Consider the following 12803-nt stretch of genomic DNA (forward strand, 5'->3'; position numbering starts at 1 on the left):
GGGTATAGCTGTACAGAAGAGTTTAGATATGGAACAAAGATATACTGCCCTATTTTTGGCCTTTTCTGAGAGCGGGTCAGTCTACCGTACACGGTTAGGTGAAATTGAAACCAGGGCAAAGTTGGACTCTTGGGGATATTCAAAATATTGTGCCTGCTATTCGTAATCTGTTTGTAATCTGTTTGTTTGTTTGTTTATTTGTTAGTAGTGCTCTTTGTGGAAACTGTGTTTCTATGCAATAGGCAGCTGTACTTTATTAGAAGTCACAGGAATGTCCCATGGATATCTGTTTCTGTTTTGTGTGCCTCTAGACAGTCCTAACCACTACAGTGTGTGTACCTGTTTTCCTCGACACACAGGAATGGATGATATTAAAAGTAAATGAAAAGAAGAAGACATAACTCCTTCCCACCGATAACTAATCTGATTTCATTCCATTGCAGACCGCAGAGCAATCTCCACTTCTATTACCAAACCTTCATGCTTTTAAAAGTGTACTTGAGATAAATGCTGAATCCACAATTAGTGTCCCATTTGAGTGTGATAGTTGGTTGAATTCATTATAAAAAATAACACTACAGCAATTTTAGTGCAGAGTATACAGTTGCCTAGTAGGCCATATTGTATGTGTGCTAGTTTCTAAACAAACTGCTCCTATTTCCTGCTCAGGAGATTGTCCTATGGCTACTTCCTGCACTAGGAAGTGTTGTGTCTACATGTGATGGTATCTGTGTACATTAAATATGGAATCTTCTGCCAACACGATGAGGCAGCTGATAATCTATCAACAGATGTCACTGGGTTCAGAGGCTATTCTTTGATGTGCAATATATACAGTACCAGTCAAATGTTTGGACAACACCTACTCATTCAAGGGTTTTTCTTTATTTGTACTATTTTATACATTGTAGAATAATAATGAAGACAACTATGAAATAACACATATGGAATCATGTAGGAACCAAAAAAAAGTGTTAAACAAATCTAAATATATTTGATATTTTAGTTTCTTCAAAGTAGCCACCCTTTGCCTTGATGACAACTTTGCACACTTTGCAGAAATGTTTTGTTACGCTTCCCCAGGTCTGTGCCTCAACACACTCTACGGACAATTCCTTCGACCTCATTGCTTGGTTTTTGTTCTGACATGCACTGTCAACTGTGGGACCTTATAGAGACAGGTGTGTGCCTTTCCAAATCATGTCCAATCAATTGAATTTACCACAAATAGACTCCAATCAAGTTGTGGAAACATCTCAAGGATGATCAATGGAAACAGGATGCACCTGAGCTCATTTTTAAGTCTCATAGCAAAGGGTCTGAATACTTATGTAAATAAGGTATTTCTGTATTCATTTTTTTAAAATTAGCAAACATTTTGAAGAACCTGTTTTCGCTTTGTCACTATGGGGTATTGTGAGTAGATTGCTGAGGATTTTCTATTTTATTTAATCCATTTTAGAAAAAGTCTGTAACCTAAAAAGTCAAGGGGTCTGAATACTTTCCGAAGGCACTGTATAATTTGGGAAGACAGTTTATTTCTTTGGTCTGAAAGAACAGTGTTAATTAGCTTGTAAATTATTATTGTTGATAAATGAACATCATCAATATCATTTTTACTTCTTAGATCACAGTTTTTACTTGTCCCTCTATGCAAACACAACTCAACTGGCTACTCTACAGTGAGTTCAGTTCACAGTACAATGCTATGTCCTTCAGAGGGACTCTCGCTCTAAAAATAGCTATGTGTGTGTTGGTCTTCATGGGACAGGCACGGACTCCTCACGGTGCAGTTAGGTGTTTATATGACTAACATACATTTGGGAAAGTGGAGTGTGTCAGATAGATAGCTAGGTCTCTCCACCGCAGTAGGGTGCCCAGGCTTGTGGGACTGTATTGTGTGTGTGTGTGTGTGTGTTATACGCAGCAGGGTTTATTCTAGGGCAAGGAGCTATAGCTCAACACTGACTGACACACACACATATATACACGCACACACACAGTCTTGTCTTAGTTATGACCACGTTTGTTAAGATAACAAAGATTGAAAATGCATATCCTTTCAGTATGACTCCATAGGTATGCAAGACATAAATGTTACTGATGGCTTTATGTAAAACATGTAATAGAAGAGCATATTAGATTTCCCCTCCGTTCTGCCTTGTAGTGATTGTCTTTATTAGCACCCACAGTTTTCACCTAGCACCTATATTTTCCACAGCTTGTTAATTAACACCTATATTTTCCACTAAGTGTATTGCAATGGTGGAGAGGAGAGAGAGAGAGGAAGTGAGAAATAAAGAGCGATTGAGGCAGAGGGAGAGGAAGAGCATGTGTGGTGTGGTGTGGTGTGGTGTGGTGTATGTGTGATGTGTGATGTGTGTGTGTGTGTGTGTGTTATTTGTGTGTGTGTGTGTGTGTGTGTGTGTGTGTGTGTGTGTGTGTGTGTGTGTGTGTGTGTGTGTGTGTGTGTGTGTGTGTGTGTGTGTGTGTGTGTGTGTGTGTGTGTGTGTGTGTGTGTGTGTGTGTGTGGAACATGATAGTAGCACAGAGCTCTCCGTGGTGGTGTCGTTGTGTCCACTGTGTCTCCTATCTTTCCCTTCACTCCCTCCCCCGTTCCTCTTCCCCTATCCTTCCTCCCCTGTTCCTCTCCCCCTGCATTCCTCTTCACTGCAATCAGCTCCTCTGAATCCCCCTGCTTCCTTGCCAAGGCACATATAAGTCACAGGGTTGCCACACATACAGCCACACACACACACAGATATGCAGAGACACACACTTACACCCACACACACACACACCACACAGAGCATCTCCCCACACACTCCATGTGCACATTTGTTCAGCTGCGAGCTGCTTATGAAGCTCTCCAATCTGAAATTAAGCTCACACCTTCAACGACAACATTTCCTCACTACAAAGCTGAGCCAGCTTCCACTCCATAGAGTCTTACCAGAAAAAGCACCCAGAAAGGGAAAACAGGGATGAAGAAACACAAAAGTAGAAGTTGAAGCAAGAAAACCTAAACTAGTAACAGAACCCTGTTAAGATGGGCGGAGAGTGGAATATTCCCCCAGGGTGGACATGTGTGCATTTAAAGTCTAGGGAAAGGGATGAATAGGTAAATATGGCGGGAGTTAAGAGTTGGGAGAGCTTTGCGCTGAGGTGTGGCCTTGTGGTTACAGTGTCCGCCCTGAGAGTGGAAGGTTGGGACTTTGATCTAGAGGGCTGTATCTTGTATAAAAAAAACCTCTGTCGCATTATACACACACTCTCAGATTCACTGCAAGTTCAGTAGCCTACCTCTCCTCTCCAAGTTGGGCGTGAGTGATCAAGTGCGCTTACAGTATGTGTGGTCTCAATGAAATAGAGTAGACTGCATAGGCGGAGTTGGGCATGCAAGATCAGGTGAACGTTGTGTCTCAATTAGGCCTAAATAGAGTAGCCTAGGCTATAGCATATGCATGGGCGGAGAAGCACAGGACAGTTATCTTTCCAAGGAAATGAACTTCCTAAATATGATTAGGTTATAGTTTACTACATTGCCTAGAAATAAATATTGGTCACCTATATTTGTCTCTGTCTGAAAATCGTCCTGCTTCTGAAAGGTAAGCTATAGGCAAAACGTAGCTCAAAATAAAGTGCAAGTATTTCCTCTCTTTCTTTTGGCTGATCTAGCCTTTTGGCTGATATAGCCCCGTAATATGATAGCCTAATATAATGGGCCATGTGAGAATCTCTGGTAATTTAACCTATTTCTTAGGTTATATTTGTACATTTTGATATTACCAAAAGAGCGCAAAATAGCTGGCACAGTGGCTGGCAAGTGAGGCTCGTCATATACGCCTAAGGTAACATTAGGGGACTGTAGGTGTGTTCCGGACCAGGTGTTGCGGGATCCCTGTGACTGTAAAGTATGGACCCAATGCATCTCTGCTAGGCATTCAGAGTTAAGGAGATACAGTATATTGGATTAAGGCCCTGTGATAGACTAGTGTCCTGTCAAGGTGGTGTATTTGTACATCAAGCTGCCTCACACTACAGAAACAAGAAATAAACTCCAGCCGTCCCGGCTCTCACAAGCCAAGGCTCGTTCAAAGGCTTGGTCTGTTGTTTTTATGAAAAAGTTTTCATTAAATCATTTTTAATCATTTTTAACCATTGGAAGTTCTGAAGCTAAGGATTCCGCGACGAGGTTAGTTTTTCGGCTGGTAACGCAAGTTTGTGTCTTGGATTCCTGAAGAAGAGAAAAAAATTGGTAGCGGTTAGCCATCACGCTAACAGAGCAAGATAACGCTAGCAGTGCTAGAGTCAAAACACCAGTGGTATGAGTCTACGTCTGCGCTCAAATGCGCTAGATGTGAGATTATATCCACGCAAAGACGAGGAGGAAAATAAGGTAGAACTGATGACTGAACATAAATTATTTGTCTGTTCTAAATGTATCATCATCAAGCAGCATAGGGAAGAGATTATCTGGCTGCTAGCTCAGCTGTAGGATAAACAAGATGTGCTTTTAAGTACTTTGATGCAGCCCAGACACACAGAATTTCAGTTCTGAATGCCTCATACAGCCAAGGGGTTGATAAGTCGGGCAATACTGACCTGATCCAATCCACTGGACCGATGGTAAGCTCAACTCCGTGGCCAGTGGGAGACTGGACACTGGCAAGGTGAAGGAGGTCGGGTCAGTCTCCATATATCATAGAAGATCAGATCCAGCTGTTGAACAGCTTTGCCCCGCTGGAGGTGGACATACCGGCCCCGGGAGTTAGCTCTCATCCTGGGAGTACACTAACAGCCAGTAGCCATCCAGGGGCACCCGCCACAGCTCAACCGATCGCTGACCAAAAGAAACAAGGTCTTGGGGCCTCCTCCATTTCTCTGAGGTTTCCGACGCCATCCGCTGCTACATGTGAGGCGAGTCAGGCTGGTTCAAAGCACACCCTTCCCCCCAAGGCAGGTGCGTTTCTGTTCCCCCTCTTCCTTCCCCATCGGATTCCATCACAACCACCATCGTCGTGGGCAGCTTGATGGTGAGAGATTTTGTCACCCAGGCGCCAGTGTCCAAGACATCAACTCCCTTCACCCCACAGATCCAGCCAACTACTCTAACATAGGCACCATTGTCACTCACTTCAGATTTATTGACATTCGCTTTTGGCAATCTGAGTAACTGAAGAAGGACTACAACATTCTCTTGAACACCCTTGATTTTACAGGGAAGCAACAGAGGACATGGAAATCGTATTATATCGCAGAGAATTAGAAGTGCAGGAAACGTAAGTAACCTAATCTATGTTCCTTTAATGCTACGAGGGTACTGTCTGCAATACTCATACGCACTGTCAAGAGTAGTAGGCTAAGGCCCAGTTCTCTGTGACATTTTAGAGACACATTTGCATACACCCACGCACTCACTCATGACGAAGTTTTGCTTTCACACACAAACGGAGCGCAAAGTGAATGAACATTAAGAGAGAGTGGTCATTGAAGAAGGAAAATAAGAAAAGTAAGTCAAATAAATAAATCGGGACTGGAATTTACCAAAATAATGTTTACAGGTTAAATATGTTAAATGTTAAAGTTTGAAAGCATGGGGAAATGTACAATGGAAAATGTTATTGGAGTAATGCAGTAAAGGGGATGACAATGTTATAATGTTGTTTGCATTGAAATATGATGAATGTAGACAATGTGTTTTAAGCCTATAAGAACAAGGCCGTAGGGCCTTTAGGAGGTTGATAATGAAAGGTTATAATGCTGAAATGTTGTAATGATGGGATGTTTAACTTGTTGGATATCTAAGAGCTAAGGGGAGTATTAACTTACGTTAGAGTAGGATTGTAATGGAGCAAAGTGGGGAATGGTAATATAAAAAAAATTATGTTTCAAAAGATAAGGTTTTATTAACATTAAGAGTGCTAGCCTGACTTGGAAGTTGCCTGGTCAGAGCGGCTAGTAAGAGACATCCTGTCAAGGTGGGCATCCTGGGAGGAAAGGAGCGTTGTCCGCATTAGGTGTTAACCACTGTATGTGTCATCGGAGCAGGTGTCAGTCATGATGAGTTAGCAGAAAGAAGAATGGAGGGTATAAAAGAGCTATGATTTTTGGGAGATGGGCACTGTCTTTGAGCTTGCTCGAAAAACCTGTCGACTGCTGAAAGAAGATTTTTGGTGTAGCTTTTTAGCCTAAAAAATTTTTTTTTGGACTTAGCCTAGTGGTTAGAGCGTTGGACTAGTAACCGGAAGGTTGCAAGTTCAAACCCCGAGCTGACAAGGTACAAATCTGTCATTCTGCCCCTGAACAGGCAGTTAACCCACTGTTCCTAGGCCGTCATTGAAAATAAGAAGTTGTTCTTAACTGACTTGCCTAGTTAAATAAAGGTTACATTTTTACATTTTTTAAAAAGATTTTTATACTCTGTTAAAGTAAAATTCTAGGTCTCCCGAGTGGTGCAGTGGTTTAAGGCACTGCATCACAGAACTAGAGATGTGACTACAGACCCAGGTTTGATCCCAGGCTGTGTTGCAGCCGGCTGCAACCGGGAGACCCATGAGGCGGTGCACAATTGGCTCGGTGTCATCCGGGTTAGAGGAGAGTTTGGCCGGCTGGTGTTTCCTCCGACACATTGGTGCAGCTGGCTTCTGGTTTACGCAAGCAGTGTGGCTTGGCAGGGTAGTGTTTTGCAGGACGCATGGCTCTTGGCCTTTGCCTCTCCCGAGTCCATATGGGAGTTGCAGCTATGGGAGAAGACTGTAACTGCTAATTGGATATCACAAAGAAGGGGGGACTATTACAATTCTAGGAGGAATCCTTAAGGTTACCTCATTGATAGAGGTTTGGTAAAATAGTTGTTTGAGTTTTAGACGTCGTCTTAGAGACTGATCATCCTTAGGGGGAGCCAAAAAAACTGTTTATATAGTTGTAGAAGGTAAGAAATGTTTTTTATTTTTAAATATTGTGCTTCTCAAAAAATTGTAAGAGAGGATGGCTTTCACTATAGTAAGCAATAAATTCATGAACTTTTGAGGAAAAGATCATGATCATTAGAAAGCAAATTACGGCCTCCTCTTTAAATCTGCATAATCCTCCAAAGCTCAGTTGTCCTGAGTCTGCACAACTCTGCCAGGACCTAAGATCAAGGGAGACTCAAGTGTTTTAGTGCTATATCTCTTGACACAACGATGAAAATAATCATGGCCTCTAAAACTTCAAGCTGCATACTGGACCCTATCCCAACTAAACTACTGAAAGAGCTGCTTCCTGTGCTTGGCCCTCCTCTGTTGAACATAATAAACGTCTGTATCAAACTCACTAAAAGTGGCAGTAATAAAGCCTCTCTTGAAAAAGCCAAACCTTGACCCAGAAAATATAAAAACTTATCGGCCTATATCAAATCTCCCATTCCTCTCAAAAAATGTTGAAAAAGCTGTTGCGCAGCAACTCACTGCCTTCCTGAAGACAAACAATGTATACGAAATGCTTCAGTCTGGTTTTAGACCCCATCATAGCACTGAGACTGCACTTGTGAAGGTGGTAAATTACCTTTTAATGGAGTCAGACCGAGGCTCTGCATCCTCGTCCTCGTGCTCCTCGACCTCAGTGCCGCGTTTGATACCATCAATCACCATATTCTTTTGGAGAGATTGGAAACCCAAATTGGTCTACACGGACAAGTTCTGGCCTGGATTAGATCTTATCTGTCAGAAAGATATCAGTTTGTCTCTGTAAATGGTTTGTCCTCTGACAAATAAACTGTACATTTCAGTGTTCCTCAATGTTACGTTTTAGGACCACTATTATTTTCACTCTATATATTTTACCTCTTGGGGATGTCATTCGAAAACATAATGTTAACTTTCACTGCTATGCGGATGACACACAGCTGTACATTTCAATGAAACATGGTGAAGCCCCAAAATTGCCCTTGCTAGAAGCCTGTGTTTCAGACTTAAAGAAGTGGATGGTTGCAAACTTTCTACTTTTAAACTCAGATAAAACAGAGATGCTTGTTCTAGGTCCCAAGAAACGAAGAGATCTTCTGTTGAATCTGACAATTAATCTGATGGTTATACATTCCTCTCAAATAAAACTGTGAAGGACCTAGGCGTTAGTCTGGACCCTGATCTCTCTTTTGACGAACATATCAAGACTGTTTCAAGGACAGATTTTTTCCATCTACGTAACATTGCAAAAATCAGAAACTTTCTGTCTTTCTGTCCTCCCTACACTGTCTTCCTGTTAAGGCAAGGGCTGATTTAAAGGTTTAACTGCTAACCTACAAAGCATTACATGGGCTTGCTCCTACCTATCTCTCCGATTTGGTCCTGCCGTAAATACCTACACGTGCGCTACGGTTACAAGATGCAGGCCTCCTAATTGTCCCTAGAATTTCTAAGCAAACAGCTGGAGGCAGGGTTTTCTCCTATAGAGCTTCATTTTTATGGAATGGTCTGCCTACCCATGTGAGAGACGCAGTCTCGGTCTCAACCTTTAAGTCTTTACTGAAGACTCATCTCTTCAGTAGGTCATACGATTGAGTGTAGTCTGGCCCAGGAGTGTGAAGGTGAACGGAAAGGCTCTGGAGCAACGAACCGCCCTTGCTGTCTCTGCAGGCCGGTTCCCCTCTCTCAACTGGAATTCTCTGCCTCTAACCCTATTACAGGGGCTGAGGGGTGCGTCACTTGAGTGGGTTGAGTCACTGACGTGGTCTTCCTGTCTGGGTTGGCGTCCCCCCCTTGGGTTGTGCCATGGCGGAGATCTTTATGGGCTATACTCGGTCTTGTCTCAGGATGGTAAGTTGGTGGTTGAAGATATCCCTCTAGTGGTGTGGGGGCTGTGCTTTGGAAAAGTGGGTGGGGTTATATCCGGCCTGTTTGGCCCTGTCTGGGGGTATCATCGGATGGGGCCATCGGATGGGGTCTCCTGACCCCTCCTGTCTCAGCCTCCAGTATTTATGCTGCAGTAGTTTGTGTCGGTGGGCTAGGCTTAGTCTGTTATATCTGGAGTATTTCTCCTGTCTTATCCAGTGTCCTATGTGAATTTAAGTATGCTCGCTCTAATTCTGTCTTTCTTTCTCTCTCTCTTTCTTTCTCTCTCTCGGAGGACCTGAGCCCTAGGACCATGCCTTAGGGCTACCTGGCATGATGACTCCTTGCTGTCCCCAGTCCTGGCCGTGCTGCTGCTCCAGTTTCAACTGTTCTGCCTGCGGCTATGGAACCCTGACCTGTTCACCGGACGTGCTACCTGTCCCAGACCTGCTGTTTTCAACTCTCTAGAGACAGCAGGAGCGATAGAGATACTCTCAATGATTGGCTATGAAAAGCCAAATGACATTTACTCCTGATGTGGTGACTTGTTGCACCCTCGACAACTACTGTGATTATTATTATTTGGCCATGTTCTGTTATAATCTCTACCCGGCACAGCCAGAAGAGGACTGGCCACCCCACATAGCCTGGTTCCTCTCTAGGTTTTAGTCTTTCTCGGGAGTTTTTCCTAGCCATCGTGGTTCTACACCTGCATTGCTTGCTGTTTGGGGTTTTAGGCTGGGTTTCTGTACAGCACTTTGATATATCAGCTGATGTAAATCAATTTCATTTGTAAAAAATTAATACATTTGATAATAGACAAAAAAAAAATGTTTTATTGGCACTCCCCAACAGGGGTATAGTTAAGGGCACTGAAGGTGGTCTATCAATTTTATTTTACTGTACATTTTTGCTCATCATTCATTTGTGATATTGATTTGTGATTGATTGACTTATTTGTGATGTTTTATGCCTGTTTCTGGAATTTTGAATAAACGTGCTATATTGTTCTGAAACCATGTGTCATCAAAGAGTCATACAAGTGCATGTCGTTTTACTCTAGGTTTCTGAAGAAGGCTGGATTATTTGAGGATCTCCAGCTAATTTTCTTGGTTAATTATTCCATCGGGAACCCGAGTAGCTGGTATAAAGGAACGTAAACCTGATACCCAACAATAGTTACTGAGTGCATTGGTAGGACTCTTAGTGAGGAGTGTCTCTAGGCTAAAGCCAGAGCAGGACGACCCTCTCATGGTGTGCCAAGGTTGAAACTCTGTCCCGGGCGATCCTGTGAAGGCGTCGAGTTTATACGATTCAGGGAGCATAGGCACTCAACTTCGGGGATAGCCTAAGGACAGTCCAAGCTGTAGACCAGCTCAGTGATAAGGCAGAGCAGCATCGATCAGATCTGTAGGGATTAATGAGGATTGGATAGGCAGGGGCGAGTTGAATTGTTAATCCTGCAGAAGTGGTATTTTTGCTTTGTCAGCACACAATTGAAATAATGAAATTGACAACTTATTAATACCAGAAAACATTAATTTTCTTGCCATCTCTGAAACACACGTAGATACTTGATTTGATGATGAAGAAGTAGCTTCTGCTTACATGTTTATAGAATATATAGGAAAGACATACATGCAAATGGAGCAGGTGTTGCCATGTCTGTTCAGAGTCATATTCCTGGCTGAGAGAGGATTTAATGTCAGATGACGTGGAAGTAATATGGCCACAGGTTAATCTACCTCCCCTAAAGCATATTCTCATAGGAAGTTGCTATATACAATCAAGTGCTAAAAGGCAATATTTGTAACCAGTGCCTGCAGTCTGGTTCAAGTCATCAGTTAACCTATCAGGGAATTTTTTTAAAGAACAAGAACTAAATCATCCACATGTATGGATCACATCTTTACTAATATTGCAGAAATCTGCTCTAAAGCAGTAGCCACACCCATTGGATGTAGTGATCATAACTTAATAGCTATATCTAGGAAAAACGAGTTAGCCTAGACAATCTGATGAGTGACAATTTTAGGCCTATCAGTTGTCAAATTGTCCATGAAGAGATGGGCGCATCTGGTAATTGACAGATGCAGGGAAAGGAGCATCACTTTATCAAATCTTCCTTCAGTCACATGCAGGTAAAACATTGTGATTTCTATATAGTATTTGATTGAGCATATTCTGCCAAATAGCTCTCAGAGGTGCAGCTCTTTTTTCAAATTGCACTTTTTCCAAGAATATCTGTGCTGTCCATGCATTCAGCACATGAACACCCGGCAGCTTTGCTCTGCCTACTATAAGCAAAAACGAGTAACATAATAAACTTTAAAACTGTAAATATGTTAATCTGTCATCAATGGCTGAATGGGAGCTAGAAACCAGATAGAAACAGATAATGGTGCATGTGATATCAAAACCAAGTACCTGCTCAATGGCTTTCCAAATCTGGGAAAAGATTAAACCAGGCCAGTGGGTGAGCGACTGTCTGAGACTGTGGTTTTTGAGAATCTGGGAGCCTTACATGGGCAAAGGCAGAGATGGTCACATCAATTTCCCTGGTAGACAAGTTGTTTGCAAAGAAGACTAGCCTGCTCCGAACAGTGAACAAACAAAGGCGGGAGCTGCTCTACCGCGCTGTATCGGCTGTCGTGGGTGAAGAGGACCAAAGTGCAGCGTGGTACATGTTCATGAGGTACATTTATTTTAAATCAGAACACTACAATCAAAATAGCAAAACTAGACCAACACGAAACAGTTCTGTCTGGTACAGAGACAGAAAACAACTACCCACAAACACAGGTGGGAACAGGCTACCTAAGTATGGTTCTCAATCAGAGACAACGATTGCCAGCTGCCTCTGATTGGGAACCATACCAGACCAAACACATAGAAATACAAAACATAGACTACAAAACATAGAATGCCCACCCCAACTCACGCCCTGACCAAACTAAAACAGAGACATAAAAAAGGAACTAAGGTCAAGACGTGACACGCGCAAAACATACCAGAAACTCCACATCAGTGATGGAGAGCGGTAAACACTCACGGTGACAAGATGTAAAAGAAATAAGAGTGTTTGCATCCTCAGCTCCATGCATCCCATGGGTCTAGAATGTGAGCTTCGTGAGAACCACATGAACGCCAAGAAAGAAGCTAAAGCCACAAAGCAGGCCGCAGGTCCTGCTATCCCTCTTTCCCAAACACCACAGCTCCCACTTGGGGAAAAATAAGACACAATGTCAAGACTGCAGGTGCACACAAAACAATGCCCATGAAAACTGTGTGCAGTGCAACTGATCTGTTTGTAGGGCTTGCTCACACAAAGCCCCGAAGATCAGTGCTCACTCTGGACCCGAAGCATATTGATTAAAGCCTAAAAGCACTGGTACATGAGCATTTCAATCAACAAATGACTGTTTTTATTTATTTTCATTAATATTTTTCTACTAATATTTCTTTATGCAATTAATTCTTTACAATTGTTCATGCACTGGTGCTTTTGTTTAGGAATACAGCAAATAATTTCACCTGAGCACCTAGCTGGTTGTATTAATATTTTTTTAATCTAATTAATTTTTTACCCGCTTTTTCTCCCCAATTTTGTGATATCCAACTGGTAGTTACGATCTTGTCTCATCACTGCAACTCCACAATGGGCTCGTGAGAGGCAAAGGTTGAGTCATGCGTCCTCTGAAACATGACCCGCCAAGCTGCGCTGCTTCTTAATACCTGCTCGCTTAACTCGGAAGCCAGCCGCACCAATGTGTCAGAGGAAACACCGTTCAACTGACGACTAACTCAGCTTGCAGGCACCCGGCCTGCCGCAAGGAGTCGCTAGAGCGCAATGAGCCAAGGAAAGCCCCCGGCCAAACCCTCCCCTAACCCGGACGACACTGGGACAATTGTGCAACTCCCCATAGGACTCCCGGTCACAGCCAGCTGTATCACAGCCTGGGATCAAACCCCCGGAAGAATTGATCCCTC

The 12803-nt window shown here is 42.9% G+C and overlaps 1 protein-coding gene and 1 long non-coding RNA gene across 5 annotated transcripts in view; one reads left to right on the forward strand and one right to left on the reverse strand.

Moving 5' to 3' along the window:
• LOC118357421 (urotensin-2 receptor) overlaps nt 1–12803 on the reverse strand; it is an 80076-nt gene that overhangs the window by 42696 nt on the left and 24577 nt on the right. The gene's annotated exons all lie outside the window — the stretch shown is intronic.
• Nucleotides 4998–9829, forward strand: LOC127911445 (uncharacterized). 2 transcript variants are annotated; one of them, XR_008078560.1, is made up of 3 exons: nt 4998–5282; nt 8669–8798; nt 9109–9829. It is a non-coding gene; the product is annotated as an uncharacterized LOC127911445 (long non-coding RNA). The 2 variants fall into 2 exon arrangements; XR_008078559.1 differs by lacking the exon at nt 4998–5282 and adding an exon at nt 5313–5512.

The sequence above is a fragment of the Oncorhynchus keta genome, chromosome 24, assembly GCF_023373465.1.
Source record: "Oncorhynchus keta strain PuntledgeMale-10-30-2019 chromosome 24, Oket_V2, whole genome shotgun sequence".
Classification (NCBI taxonomy): Eukaryota; Metazoa; Chordata; class Actinopteri; order Salmoniformes; family Salmonidae; genus Oncorhynchus; species Oncorhynchus keta.